Source organism: Hyaena hyaena, unplaced genomic scaffold, assembly GCF_003009895.1.
Source record: "Hyaena hyaena isolate Hyena2069 unplaced genomic scaffold, ASM300989v1 scaffold_67, whole genome shotgun sequence".
Taxonomy (NCBI): domain Eukaryota; kingdom Metazoa; phylum Chordata; class Mammalia; order Carnivora; family Hyaenidae; genus Hyaena; species Hyaena hyaena.
Window position 1 is genome coordinate 1,268,194 of NW_024080699.1, and position 15,593 is coordinate 1,283,786.

Here is a 15,593-nt window from a genome sequence, read left to right on the forward strand (position 1 = left end):
CAGAGGCCAGGTTTTCGATAATTTGAATAAGACCTCAGGGAGTCTGAACTAAACATATGTCCCACAAAAATATAAAGTAATTCATATGCTTTCATCTATTAATTGGGAAAAGGGGCTCTTTATCAATGTCTAAATTTTTATGAACAGTCAGAGAAATGTCTGGTTCTTTCCACCACACACAACAACACGGCAAAAAGACATCTTCCAGCATGTCAGCCTCCTCTACAAAGACACGGGGGGACGGGTGTGTGTGTGTGTGCGCGTGCGTGTACTAGCATCAGAGTATAAACACAATGGATGGTTTTTAATAAAAATAGGAGGGGAGTGCGTGGGTTTTTTTAGAGCTGCCTTAACAAACACCACGAACTTGGTGGATTAAAATAAAAGAAACTTATTCTCACAGGCCAGAAACCCAAGGTCAAGGCTCCCCCCGAAGCTCCAGGAAACAGCCCTGCCTGCCTCCCCCAGGTCTAGTGGCTCCCTGGACCCCAGGCGCTGCGCTCCCGTCCCTGCCCATGGTCACACAGCACTCCTCCCTGTGCGCCTGTGTCTTCTTCTCATAGGGACATCTGTCATTAACCTTACGGCCCACCCAAACCCAGTAGGACAATGTCATCTTAACTATTTACATCTGCAAAGAACGTGTTTCCGGAAGGGGTCACATGCCTCAGTTCCAGGAGCACAGGAACTCTAGGAGAATACTCTTCAGCCCGTTACAGCGATGACTGAGGAAAATCGGGGAATTTTCTAGAATCATTAGAGCTATAAAGAACTCCGAAGATAACCGCACATGGTAAATAGTCTGTCTTCTTCTCTGATACCAACCCCAAAGGACTGGTGATGCCTTCCGGAAGTGAAGGTCAGAGAAGGAGCCTAGCCCTGATGTACTGGGTGGGGGTGGGGGGGTGGAGTGGGAGACGGGGTGCCATCCACAAAGGATGCTCACCATGCCCACGGTGGGTGTGGAACGCAGGACTGATGATGAATTCTCTGTCTCTGTACTTCCTGACCTGCTTCAACACCTTCACTTTCCAATGCAGACACCGAGCCCATGGAAGGTGCGAGTCACACCTGCACTTGATGGAAAAACCAGGACTAAAAGCCAACAGCAACAATGACATGGACATGACCTTTCTGCGTTACAGACAAGCCACGCACTATGGGCAGACACTAAAATTCAGCCGATGACTTTCACTGGCAGAAAATGGCTGCACCTCCTTAGAAAAGTATTTCTCTTAGATCAATAGAACCTCCTTCCTTACACAAACATTAGCACGACTCTCACAACCAGAAATGAGTCCTAGGAACACCTGGTCTTGTCATAAGAGACCATATAAAGCAACAGGCAGGTGCAAAGAAATACTGCCCAGGGTATTCTGGTTCCACTGAGGAGAGGGACTCAGCCCTGGGCTGGGCAGGGAGTATCACAGAAGACTTCTTGGAAGAGCAGACCACAGTCAAAGTCTAAAGGATGAACGGAAGTTATCCAAGGGCAGAAGAAGTGAGGTAGGACCCTCACTAAAAGTGTGAGCAAAAGCCTTGATCAAAATTAATTAACCTTCTGAAACTGTAGCTAGAGTTGCTGCACATGTTGTAAATGATGTGGGTTTAGGTCCCTTGGAGAAAGGGCCCCACAATGTAGTCTAAAACCGACCCCTGAGCACTAGAACTCTCCAGAATTGGCATTTTAGCAGAGAGGCAGAATGATATAACCAGCTCAGTTTCCAGGTTTGCACTGGCTGTCAAACGCAACTGAGGCAAATAAACTGAATTAAGAATTTGTAGTATCCGGGCGCCTGGGTGGCTCAGCTGGTTAAGCCACCAACTCTTGATTTTGGCTCAGGTCATGATCTCAGGGCTGTGAGATCGAGCCCTGCATAGGGGTGCATGGGGCTTCGTGCTGACGGCACGGAGCCTGCTTGGGATTCTGTGTCTCCCCCTCCCTGTGTCTCTCCCTACTCACTTGGTATCACTCAAAAAATAAAAATAAACTTAAAAAAAAAAAAAAGAATTGAAGGTTCTTCTGACTTACAAAGGTTTAATGCCCAACCACTGAAGACTTGAGCCTCCTGCAGTTTTCCCCAACTCAGCAGGCTCCTGGGCAGGCTAGGCTCTTCCCTGCAACACGCAAATGCGCCCACGGACAGCAAAGAAATGGGGTAGAGGAGGACCATCTCAGTCTTTGCCCAGATGCAGGCGACGGAACTGTCTGGGGAAAGTTTGCCAACCAGAAATTATTTTTTAATTGCTTCCTGGGCACGTAGCACTTGCTGAGTGCCACTGGAGATAAAATAAAAGGCACCGCCTCTGACATCGACACATGGCCTGCCGCAAGGGTCCTCACACAGGGTCACAGAGGTGCACACTGCACAACTCTGGAAGGCGCCGTTTCACGAGGGCAACGGCGTGAAGCTATTGCTCTAATGCCGGCACTGGTAGGATACGGGAGCCCGAGCAGGCGACTGAACCAATCTCCTGAGGTGGTTATGAGGATTGAGAGATCAGACGCGTAAGGTTAAATGAGAAAGTGCCTGACACATAATAAGTGTTCAATAAACATCAGCTCAACAAATCATTACCTGATTAGAGCGACTGTATTAGTCAGCCCAGGTCGCTGTTATGCTTTCGCAAAACACCGTAGTATGGATGGCTTCAACAACAGAAATTTATTTCTCACAGTTCTAGGGGCTACAAGTCCAAGAGCAAGGTGCTGGCTGACTCGGCTCCCAGGGACACCTGTCTTCTTGGCTTATAGACAGCCACCTTCCTGCGATGTCCTCAAAGGGCCTTTCTTTGGTGTGTTAGTGTCAAAAGAACTCTCTTCCTCTTATAAAGCCACCAATCCTGTAGGATTGGACCACACCCTTATGACCTCATTTAACCTTAATTACTTTCTAAAAGCTCTATCCCCAAATACAGTCACACTGGGATTAGGGCTTCAACATATGAATTCAGAGGGGTGCGATTCAGACCACAGCTCCAACACAGGGGAAATGACCACCAGTATGATATCACTGAATGTCTACTGCATTCGAGGAGTGGTACCATCATTCTATCATTTAATTTTCAAACCACCACGCGAGCAAGGCATTATTATTCCCACATCACTGATGAGGACACAAGGCTCATTAACAGCGATGAACCTGCTGGAGGACACGCAGCTAGCAAATGCTCAAATCCATACATACGTGTCCGGTTCCAACCTCCGTGCTCCTCAAAATCATCTGCAGTGCTCCTGATTTCGTAAGATGAAAGACTTTATTATAAAGTTTATTATAAACTGCAGGGACAAACTATAAATACCAAGGGCCGAAGAGAATAAGATGAATAAGATCACGAGTTTTTGCCATTAAGGAGAGGGGATTTAAACAGGGTCCCTAGCAAAGGGCTGGGTCAGGGTATACAGAAGGCAGGAGGGGGAGGAGTCCAGGTAAAGACAACTTGAGCAGGAGACGGTGCCTGGGGCGGTCTGTAGGGCAGGGCAGGGACCCACCTGTCTCCAGTGGTGGGCAGCACAGGGATCAACGTGAAATAACGACAGCTAAAGGAGGAAGGCAGGCCCCAAAGGTTCTAGAGTCAGGGAGGAGACGGGAACTTACGTCTGTGGGCGGCGGCGACCAGTGGGGACACCTGGGCAGGGGATATGGTGATGACAGTACTTGGCTACAGGGGTCAGAGCCTGGCGACAAGAAAAGCTGCACCTGCAAGCCAGGGATGGAGGGGGTGGGGCTGCAAGCAAGGTGGGGGGCCTGGGGAGCGTGGTCCAGAGGGCCAGGTGCCAGGCTCTGCTCTTCCTGAGTTCTCGGTAAACTGGAGGCCAAGGAGATGAGGAATCAAAGATAACTGCCAGGTTCAGCACCTCACGGACCAGAACAGGGTACCATTCATCCATTCAGCACATCTTTGGGAGCTGCCTGTGCAAGGCACCGTCTGACATTTTGAGGAGGAGACAGATGGTAAACAAGCAACAAATAGATGTATAAACACACTTGGGGCTAAGTGCTCCTGGGGGAAAAGTCCTTGAGGAAGCCCAGAAGGAAAGATTATGGAAGACCTCCCGGAGGAGGTTCCTTAGTGCTGGAAGCAGAAAGATGAGAAGGTGTCAGGTGAGTGAGAAGCAGGAAAATCAAAAATGAGATGCCTCAGGGGCGCCTGGGTGGCTCAGTCGGTTAAACGTCAGAATTTGGCTCAGGTGATGATCTTGCAGTTTGCGAGTTTGAGCCCCGCATCGGGCTCAGTGCAGAGCCTGGAGCCTGCTTCAGATTCATTCTCTCTCTCTCTCTCTCTCTCTCTCTCTCTCTCTCTGCCCCTCCCCCACCCATACTCTGTCTCACTCTCAGAAATAAATTTAAAAAACATTAAAAAAGACAAATGAGATGGCCTAGAGGCCCAAAGCAAAGGCTTGGAGGGTGTGATGAACCTGGGTGCGTTCTAGACAGGAGGGAACGCGACTCTAAGGGCCGCTCACCAGTACCAGCACAGCACTGGGCGGGGACTGCCCGGGACCACTCAGGAACGCCAGGTGGGCATCCACAGAGGGAACCTGGGGAAATGGGAGGGGGGTGGGTGTTCAAAGTCTGGTGATCCAGAAAGAGAAAATTCTAGGAAACCGGACATCTGAGGCACCGGGGAGGGTGACTCACCGAACACCAGGAGAGGGACCTCCAGGGTGGCGTGCTATCATGAAAAGGTGGCACTCATCGGGAAAGGCTCCTGAGGACACTTAGCAGAGCTGTTCGAGCTTTCTTAGCGATCCTTCCCCCCGCCTCTGTGATGCTTTCTTGAAAATGGGTTTGCACGTAAAACGTAGGAAAGTCAAAAACATACACCTCACAACATACACCTCACTAGTCTAAAGCAGCGAGCAGTCCTTAATGTGCCCAGAACAAAAGCAAGCGAAGAAGCTCCTGATTACCTCCCCTCTCGCTCTCAAGCATCCAGTCCATCTATCTGTCGGCAGCCCTGCACACACACCCTTCCTTCTCTCCTTTCCCTTAACTGCAGACCCCTACTGGTAACCCAGAGGTCTACACCAAATAGTTCCCTGCTCCCTGTCAGCAGATGTGTGGAGGGCTATGCCCTTCATAATTATTATCAACCTCCTTCATTTTTAATTTTCACTTTTATTAAACAAGGACATAAACAATGCAAATGACTGCACAAGGAAACCTTGCCCTAAAGACCAAAAATGGAAAAGCTGTAGACGCTGATGTATTGGCTGGCAGGCCTGGTGAGATGGCTAAAAGCCACTGGCTTGTTGATGATGTGTAGAAAGCCCAAGTTAGCACACAAAGGGTGATCTGAAGGTGTCAGTACCTGATATTTGCAAGCCCCCCATGGAGGTATCACAGAAATGACCCAGGCTGATCAGTGGCTATAGAAGGGGCTCGCCCTCTGTCCCCAGGCAGAGGGTTGGACTTGCGGCATAAGAAGCTTCTTTCCAACTCCACAATTTTACAAAACAAAGATTTCTTTTCCCCCAGTTTTATAAACCATCAAAAATTCTGCACTGGGAATGTTTTCAGCCATATGTCTCAACAGCAATGTATATGTTTTAAAAGTAAGGAAAACTGTTACTTTAAGAAAATGATAAAGCCGTGAAATCCACTAATATATTTTTCAATCAGGAGACTATGTTCAGGGATTTTCTCTAAGCTGCTTTTTTTTTTTTAAAGAGGAAATCCCAACCCACAGAGCAGACAATTTGCTTTTTCTTCAAACTGACAAGCAGTATCATTTTTGTATTGGATGCCAGAGAATTCTTATTATTGAATGTGCCTTTATTCTTGGGGGGGGGGGGGGAAGCCTAGCAAAATAAAATACAAAGTATTAAAGAAAATAAAAATGGTGCAAGGAAGCTCCAAAGTAATTGAATTCACTCTATGACCCAAATCTCCAGAAACCCTTCTGAAGTCCCTGCCAACCCCTGGCGATGCTAAGAGAGACACTCCTGCCAAGGTCCGCACGGATGTGAGGGGGACCTTCTCAGAGGCAGAGTTCGGACTTACACTTAGTCCCCTTCCTCCTCAAGTCCCTGCCCGTATCACTTAGGAAAGAAGGTCACTAACAAAAGAAAAGAAGCTCAAAGCTTCAGAGCGGATGTGCTGATGAAGTCGTGAGTAGGCAGCATCTCCAGAAAGTTCTCTTTCCAGCTGCAAGACGGTACAGTAGATCCAGCCCTCCACAATCCAGAGATGAAGTCGACTAGCAGGCGGGAACGGCATGTACTTATTTGTATTTGGTCTCCTGGGGCCAATTAAGAAGGGTGAGAACTTTAGAGGAGAGAATCACCTTGACCTCAAGCAGCCCGACTGCCCATCACCAGCCCTAGACTGACCTCAGCTCTCAAGGGCGGTGCGCGGGTTCCCCCTTCCTGAAAAGCAGCCAGGTTAAAGGGCATGACCGTTGCTCAGAAATAAAATGTTGTTACACTGGGCAAATTGAAGACACTCGACAAAAGCGCCTTCAGACGCTTAGTAAAACTGAGGTCACACAAACACTGAGTCATTGGGAACAAAGTAGCCAATACATTAATAATTCTAAACGGATTCTGATCTAGAATTATTCAGCCAGTCCCTCCGCTTCTGTACCAAGAACTCAACTGGCATGAGCATTCGCCATTGTGCAAACGGAGTCTCGTGATTTCATGTTTCACGCAAGAGGATTTTCTGCCTTCAGCAGAAAGTTACTCCAAACAGGAGTCGCCTTGAATTTCCAAGTTCAAGGTTTAGACGGGCCCCGAGTAAGAATGTCACGCAAGCATGGCAGCTGGTTCACCAGGCAGCAAGAACCGCCCAACCACCCTACAGTTCAATGCATCTAAGACGCTGCTATGGACACGGAGGGCAAGCGAGTGGGTCCCTGAGACAGATGCCTAGGTGGAGGAGGTAGCCCGGGGTGGGGGCCTGAGGACCAAGCCAGGCCTGGAAGTGCCTCAAACTCAAAGTAGGGAGTGGGAACCAAGAAAGTCAAGGAAGAGCGCCCTGTGAACAAGACAAGGGTTTTGAGAGGGAGGGATGGGCGTCATGAGTTTAATATAAGAGGCCACGGGGCTCCTGGCTGACTTAGTTGGAGGAGCATGCGACTCTTGATCTTGGGGTCATGAGTTCAAGCCCCACAATGGGCGTAGAGATTTCTTAAATAAATAAACTTTAACAATAACAAAATAATAAAACAAGACGACGCACTTTAAGATTTTCAAATAAAGCTAGGAAAACTAAGCCTTCCTCCCGCTCCATCGCTCCATGGCACCTCCACCTGAGGGGAAACCATGAAACCATTTTTTATAAAATGCTTTCACTTAGAAGAAAAGCACACTGGCACTCACTACAAATCACTTTGCATAAAGAAAAGCAAGTTCAAGGGCATGACCAAGAAGCTACAGCCCCAGACTAATGGGTCCCCTTTGGGACATGTGGTCTGTGCCCCCTGCTCCTCAGTTGTGGTGTGTATGACCCAGCGCCCTATAAATCAGACAGATCTACGCTCGCCTCGTTTGCCATCTAAAACTGAAGAGGAAAATAAGTCACCTGTCCCCAAAGGTGGCTGCTTCTTTAATGTGAACAAGGTCAGGTTTCAAATGTACTTGAACCGGTAGTTTTGTCAGTGGGAGAAGTTCAAAGCTCTGGAGACACAGCTCCTGGAACCCAATCGGCCACCAGCTCCCGCTGTGTGACTGCACACCTCTCTGGCCTCAGGTCCCCCCCCTCTGCAAAAGGACGCAGTCCCAAGGCAGAATTCCTAAGCACCTGTGGCTGGGTTTTACCTTGGTCATTAGCGTGGGCAGAAACCCATCACTTCTTTTCGTTGCCGTGTTCATCCCCCCAGGGCCGCTGGAAAAAAAGTGCCATCAACTAGGTGGCTCAGAGCAACAGAAATTGATGGTCTCGCAGTTCAGATGTGAGGTCCCAAATCCAGGTGTCTGCAGGGCTGTTCCTTCCTTTGAGACGTTCTGAAAGAGGAGGTGTTCCATGCCTCCCTCCCAGCTTCCGCGGGATGCTGACGATCCCTGGACGTGTCGCTCTAACCTCCACCTCCGCCTCCCCTGAGCACAGGTCTGGGCCTCTCCTCTTCTTAAAAGGACACTTGGTTATATCTGCAAAGACCCTATTTCCAAATGAGGCCACCTTCACAGGGACCATGGATTGGAATTTCAACATATCTTTCTGGAGAGGCAATTCAACCCACAACGCTTGCTTAGATGGGCGAACGCTGGGCACCATGAGGAATCCAACAACACCGCGTGACTAAGCTGCCATCTCCTAACAGATGATCTGACAACCGTCATGGCCGTCTCCAAAGTACTGAGGTTAAGTACTGCCCTCAATCGGCCACAGCCAGGTGACAGCCATGAACATAGCTCCCCACCAAACCTGGGATAAACCTCAGCACCGGGCTAAACAAACAGTTCCAAGTGTGTGAGGCAAACATTTTACACGGCGGGAGGGGGGCGCGGGACAAAAGACCAACTGGGATTACACTTCATAAAACTCAATCGCTGTTAAGAAAATAACCATCTGGCAATAAATCACGCCTGCACAGACGGCAGGCATGTCCAGAGAGAGGCAGAAGTGACTCAGTGACAGCAACAGAGTGGGGATTACAGAGAGTCCGGAGGGAGCACATGTCTGGAGCAGGAACCTGGGGAGGGAAGATGGGGCCGGTCACAAGTGCCCTTCACAGCCTCCGACTTCAGTTTATTAAATGCTTTCTGATACAGGAGACATCTCATCGAATGTCCACAGACAAGGAAAGAAACCAAGAGCCCACCATGGACGCGGTGGCCGAAGCGATCTGGCCAGGCACACGTGTGTGCCAATGGTGCCCGCACGGCCACGCACACTCTGGAACTCCATCTCTGCAGGAGTAGGCTACTTGGAGCTACTGTCCCCTAATTCCGTGGTGCCAGGAGCACTGGGAGAGCGCTCGGAAGAGCTGGGTCCCAACTGCTGGCTGTGACATGCAGAGGGAGAGTAAAAGACACAGCGGACCCCGGGGAGGCACAAGATCCAACTTCGGCACAGCCAGTGTGTCCCCATCCAACCGATCTCAGCCATTTTAATTACGGCACAAGAACGGGCTTGCAGACAGCACACATCCTCGTATCATTTTCCCAAATGGAAAAGGGCTTCTGCAGAGTTAGCAGCGTGAGGACGGGGCTTCATTCCGACACTTCCCCAGAGCCTTCTGGAAATCATACAAGCTGCCCATTTCTAGCTCTGGTGCCCTGGGCAGTAATGTTCTTCCTCAGCACATCACATTGACACCGGCAATCTGAAGCAGATCAGAACCCGTGGCGGGTGGTCATCCTAGGTGTCTAACAAAAGCATAACAAGGGAGGATAATCAGAGTCCTCTGTGGCAACTAGTCTGGGAACCATGGATCTAAGCCATTTCAGCTCACATGTGAATTACTGGGAGGGGGGGGGAACCACTGAATAAACCCAGTGGGCCCACAAGAGGTGTACTGAATTGGATGAAGAACTCTATGATTCAGAGAGATGCAGGTACATGTCCTGGTCACACATTAGTGATCAAGTTAACTCTCGAATCTGGAGACGCCAAGCATCTACACTTCGGTGCTCCGTGCACTTTCCAAGCTTCCTATGAACCCTCTCCAAGCAACAGGAACCTTGCTCATCAGTTCATTCAAAAACCAAGAGGCAGTCACCACCTCCTCTGCCCGCCCACAGCACCCGGTATAGATGTCGTATGCCATGTTGTATGCGTATTTCTTTACATGCTCATCTCTCCCGCTGGACTGAAATCATCCTCATTTTCCTGATGCCTAGCACAAAGCCTGTTTATAAGCAGGAAATCAACATTTGTTGAGTGAATGAGTTGTAACAAAGTTTCAGGTGTCATACAGGAATGGAATCATTACCTTATTGCTTATTATTTCAGAGAAACAGCCGCCCCCCGCCCCAGACAGAAACTGATCTATAAGGATTGGGGGAAGGTTTTCACAGAAGTCAAAAAAGCAGAAATAATGAATGTAGAGGTAATAAAGACAGATACTCAAGTAAAAAAAAAAAAAAATGTTCTAACAGTTGTCCGATGACACCTGCCAGCGCTTCTGGGCAATTTGCATTCCCGACACGGAATATCTGTATCAACAAGCAGGGGCAGGTCCTTCACTCGCCAGCAAGGCTCTGTGTGGATTTTATTGACGGCTGTAATATAAACTGGCAGGTAACTCAAAATAGTATCCCTAGAGTCACTCAAAAATTAAAATTCAAGGATATTCTGAGTAGTTAATGAAACAAACAAAAATCTGATAGCACTGAGTATATTTTCAAAGATCACAGGGGCGCCTGGGTGGCTTAGTCGGTTAAGCGTCCGACTTTCGCTTAGGTCATGATCTCGCGGTTCGTGGGTTCGAGCCCCGCGTCGGGCTCTGTGCTGACTGCTGGCTCAGAGCCTGGAGCCTGTTTCAGTCTGTGACTCCCTCTCTCTCTGACCCTCCCCTGCTCACACTGTCTCTCTCTCCTAGAAATAAATAAAAAATATTAAAAAAAAAAAAGATCACAAACAGAAATGAGAAATCATTTATTCAAAAAAATTAGTACATCCAGTGACATGAAGGAAGGGGCGCCCGGGTGGCTCAGTCGGTTAAGTGTGTGACTCCTGATCTCGGCTCAGGTCATGATCTCACAGTCCAAGAGTTCAAGCCCCTCATTGGGCTCTGTGCTGACAGTACAGAGCCTGCTTGGAATTGTCTCTCCCTCTCCCCCAACCCTCTTTCTCTCTCTGCCCTTACCCCACTCATGCTTTCTCTCAAAATAAACTTAAAAAAAAAAAAAAAGAAGGAAAGGACACATGAAGGAAAATAATACATGTGGCTATGTAAATGGCAGCAGTTCAGGTCCATTTCCAATGAATCAGAATCTCAAGGAATGAGTAAAGCGGCAAGACGATATAGGAAGAGCATTAGACCAGAGGCAGTAAATTCGGGCTCTTCATTTAGATATGTGGGTTTTTAGCAAGTCATCTGCACTGTTTGGACCTCAGATCCTTCTATAAACCAACACGGCCTTCTGGGACCCCAGTGAAGAGATCACCAAGAACCCAGGCAACTACAGGGAAAATCTGTTGCAGTTAGGTTCACTCTCCCAAAAGTGACAGACTACTGGGTGTTATACACAATTAAGTGATTTTCATAGGGCAAGAGTCAATTCTCTTGTGTCGCTTGAACCACCTCTATCTCTACCAACTGTAAAGCACACTCCTTGGTCAGCACATGTCAATGCTAAGATTCACTTCCTTTTGTTAATTCTTGACAACATGATGGTAGTGATGGCGAGAGCAGGAAGGAAAGCAGCCGATGGCCACTGCAGGGGGACAGAGGCAGTTATCTGGGCAAACCCAGTCTTACAGTGGACTGAAAAAAGGCGAGAAAGCCGTATTCTTCCTAATTCGAGAACGCTACTCATGCAGAGTACACAGCACTCAAGTATTTCCAAAAAGCTGAACCCAAGTCTACTATAAGTACTTGAATTGGTGGCTGATGGCTTGTCCATTCTCTCACAAGGTATTTCAAGGGCATCACTACATGTCGCACGATGTGCTGACCCCCAAGGATGCAAAACTGGGTAACACGTGGTCCCTGTCCTCCATCTCAGGGTGGGGAGAGATGTGAAAGGGAACATTGGCAGGGACAGATACTAAGGAGATAATCACACGGCAAAATGAGGGTTATGAAATAATAGGCAAAGTGGAGACAAGAACTGCAATGGGGAGGGATGGTTCTGGAAGGTTCTGCAGAGGTGCAGTTCAGCTGGGTCATCCAAATTGAGAACGCAGCATCCAGAGGAGAAAAGAGGAGGAAGAATATTCGGGGCAGAGGGAACAGCATATGCAAGTGAAAGTCAGCATTAGACCACACGGCCTTTGTGGGAACAGGGAGTCCTGAGATACAGCATGCAAAAAAAAAAAAAAAAAAAAAAAAGACTGGAACAGCAGAATAATGATGGAGAAGAGGATGAAAAGGGAAAACAGCCTCCTTTAAATGGTGAGGGAAAAGAAGAGGCAGGAGCACAGATCAAAAAGAGATTTAAGAGACACATCAATGAAGTGTCATACACGGACCTTCTTTGGACTCTAATCTGAGTAAACTGCTGCTGACTTTCTTTTTTAACAATCAGATAGGTTCTAAAATGGACTGGATTTTAGGTGGTCGTAAAGAATCATGGTTAATTTGTTTTGAGGAGTGTTAACGGTTTTCTGGGTGTATGTGTGTGTGTACGTTCTGAAATATTTGTAGATACAATGATATGATGCCTGGGATTTACCCTAAAATAATCCAGCGAGGACAGCAGGAAAGGGCAAGCAGAGGAAGGATGAAACAAGATGGGTTCATGTTAATGGTACACATGATGTGCTGACTCCCATAGCTGCATTGTACGCTGAGTCCAGTATGACACGGTACTGAAATCTCCCACAAAAAGAAGGATTAGAAAGGCAGACCTTCTAAACCCTGCTGAAAGGTTTGAACTGGGTCCTCTAAACGTTGTTTCTCAAATTTTGGTGTAAAAAAGAATCATTTTGGGAGCTTGCTTAAATGCAGATTCCCAGGCAGCAGTTCCAAGTCTCAATAAATTCAGGCTAAGGTCCAGAAAAGAGAGAGACAGAGCCCGAGAGGGGGGAGAGAAACAGACACAGAATCCAAAGCAGGCTCCAGGCTCTGAGCTGTCAGTACAGAGCCCGGCGGGGGGCTCGAACCCACAAGCAGTGAGACCATGACCTCAACCGACTGAGCCACCTGGGGAATCCCCAGAAATCTGCATTTCTAATAAACATTCTAGATAATATTAAAGCTGGTCGTCAGAGCCACACTCTGAGACAAACCACTCAAAGGGCTATGACAGAATTCATTTATGTACTGAAGTCTCTGGCAGCAGTTATCAGACAGACTTGAGGGGTTACAGGAAGTTGAAGGAGGAAGAGTCAGGAGGCCCCTGTACCATCCAGCCAAGGATGAAGGTCAGCGGCAGAGGAGACAGGGGAGAATGGCACAGCCAGAGAGACATCTAGGAGGCATAATCAAGAGATCTTTGTAACTGACTGGGCATGAGATTCAAGAACAGGGAAGCTTCGGGGACACCCCCAGGTGTCCCCCAAGGACCCAGTCTTGCATCTCTCTGTTCCCCACCCCCACAGCACCTAACGCAAGGTCCTCCACATTCCGAAAACTCAATGTGGTTCAGTGTTCAGTGAATAAAATCACCTACCCGGCCTTTTTTTTCCCCCACAGAAATAAAAGATTAATATTACTGTGTTTACCTATAATGTCAAAAGGGAAAAGACAAGGGAGCCTGGGTGGCTCAGTCAGTTAAGTGTCTGACTGGCTCAGGTCATGATCTCACAGTTCGTGGGTTTGAGCCCCACGTCAGGCTCTGTTCTGACAGGCAGCTCAGAGCCTGGAGCCTGTTGCAGATTGTGTCTCCCTCTCTCTCGGACTCTTACCTGCTCACACTGTCTCTCTCAGAAATAAATAAAACATTAAAAAAAATTTTTTTTTAAAAAGAAAGGGAAAAGACATTAACGTCTCAAATATCAAGAGGGGAAAGTCTACTCCAACATTAGAAACTGACCAAATCCACAGGGCAGTGCTGAGCCAGTGGGTCACTCATTCCACCCCTCTATAAACTGGACGGATTCCAGAATGGTCAAGACATTAATAGAAATGGTGGTACCAACAAATAAAAGCAACGGTCAATGAAAACAGGTTCCATTAAATAATAATAAATGCAAAACACTTAAATGAAAAAGAAGTTGCAGACTGGGTTTTTTCTGTTTGTGTAAAAACCCGGTGCACCTTTAGTTCAATCTACAGAAAATCATTCCCGTGACCCCTGTGGCCTTTTGCGTGGACAGAACAGGGCTGCAGCACAAACCTCCAAGGTATAAGCAGGAAGCACTCGCCCCCTGCTTTGCACCTCTGTACACGGGGCACCTGTGCTCAGAAATGTCCAAGGGCCCCCATCGCCTTTGGAGCACAGTCCAGACTCCTGGGCGTGGCCCTCAAGAACCCCAGGGCCCAGCTCAAACTACCTTCCCAAACCTATGTCCCTGTGTGTCCGCCAGGAGCCCTCTGCTTCAGCCAACTGTGGGAGAAGCAAGAAGTCCCATATCTCCGTTCAACATCTGGCCGTGTCACCTTAGCAAGCCACTGAATCTCCGAGCTGGTTTCCCTGCCTGTTAAAAGAACATCACATCCGCTTGCAGTTGCTGGAAAGTCAGAAGATCATAGATACAAATGCCTCCTGCAATTCCAAACAGCCCCCCATAAGCCCTGTGAAAATATCAGGTCCCATTTTCACATGGTCTCCCTCATACGCATTCCCACCCCACCCCCCCACCCCATGGGCATAAGTTCATGACGTGGGGACTCATGACTTCTAGCCCTGCCCTCAGCCCCTGCCCTGACCATCCTCAAGGGTCCAGCTAATGAAATGCTGTGCCCTCTCCAGGTCCCCCACCGTGGTTCTGCTAACTGTTAGCGATCTTTTTCTCCTTTGGGATTCCAAACCATGTCATCTTGGCCATTGGTCAATCCCTCGGCAACTGGCAAATGCCACTTTTAGCCTTCCTAATCTCTTTTTATCTTTGCCCAGTCCACATCACCAAAGTCTGGTAGTCTCTTTGTATTTCTATGCCCGTCCCCGGCACAGAACAATTACATTTTTTCCCCATGTTGAAAATCACAATGTGATGGCATGGGCTGGTTAACAGGGACCATTATCCCATCTCTCAATCTTGAAAATCAGGACAACTTGTGTTGGAGATGACATTTATTCCTGTCTGGAACAGGGGGCTAGAGTTCATAATTTTGGGTAATCACTCAACCCTGTGATTACAGGCAATTTGAGGGCAGCTGGAAGGAAGAAGTAACTACCAAAGAAAAACTTTGCTAGTTCGGGAAATGCCAGCCCCAAATCTATGGAAACAAAATGTAAGGAAGATGAAGTCATTACAGAAATGATGAAGAGGCAGAAGTGAGCCTTGGCACAGTCCCAGAGGCCTCTGCTGTGTTAGCCTCCATCACCTGTGAGAGGTGTCCTGGGGGACACAAAGGGAAGCAGAAAGTACAAAAGAGTCAAAAGTTCCTCACCATTTTTATTTTCATCATTGAAATACCAAAGGCCTCCCAAGAAAATGTCTCATTGCAGGCATGTCTCAAGCCCCAGCCCAGGCCGGATGAAGGAAGGGATGTCCCAGCTGCTACCTGGAGCCAGAGGACCCTGCTCTGGTTTTGACCAGAGCTGATCATCGAACCCAGGAAGTCCCCAATCTGTGTGTCTGGAACGATGACAGACACTGCACAGAAATTGTGGCGCTTAGGCGCCTGGGTGGCTCAGTCTTATCCGGCTTCGGCTCAGGTCATGATCTCACGGTTCGTGGGTTCGAGCCCCACGTCGGGCCCTGTGCTCACAGCTAGCTCAGAGCCTGGAGCTTGTTTAAGATGCCGTATCTCCCTCTCTCTCTGACCCTCCCCTGCTCACACACACACACTCTCTCTCTCTCTCAAAAAACATTTTAAAAAATAAAAAAAAGAAAGAAAGAAAGAAAAAGAAATGGTGTCGCTGATGTCAC

The 15,593-nt window shown here is 48.2% G+C and overlaps 1 protein-coding gene across 8 annotated transcripts in view; it reads right to left on the minus strand.

Annotated features, from left to right (window-relative positions):
- FOXN3 (forkhead box N3) overlaps positions 1-15,593 on the minus strand; it is a 418,273-nt gene that overhangs the window by 203,313 nt on the left and 199,367 nt on the right. The window lies entirely within an intron of this gene.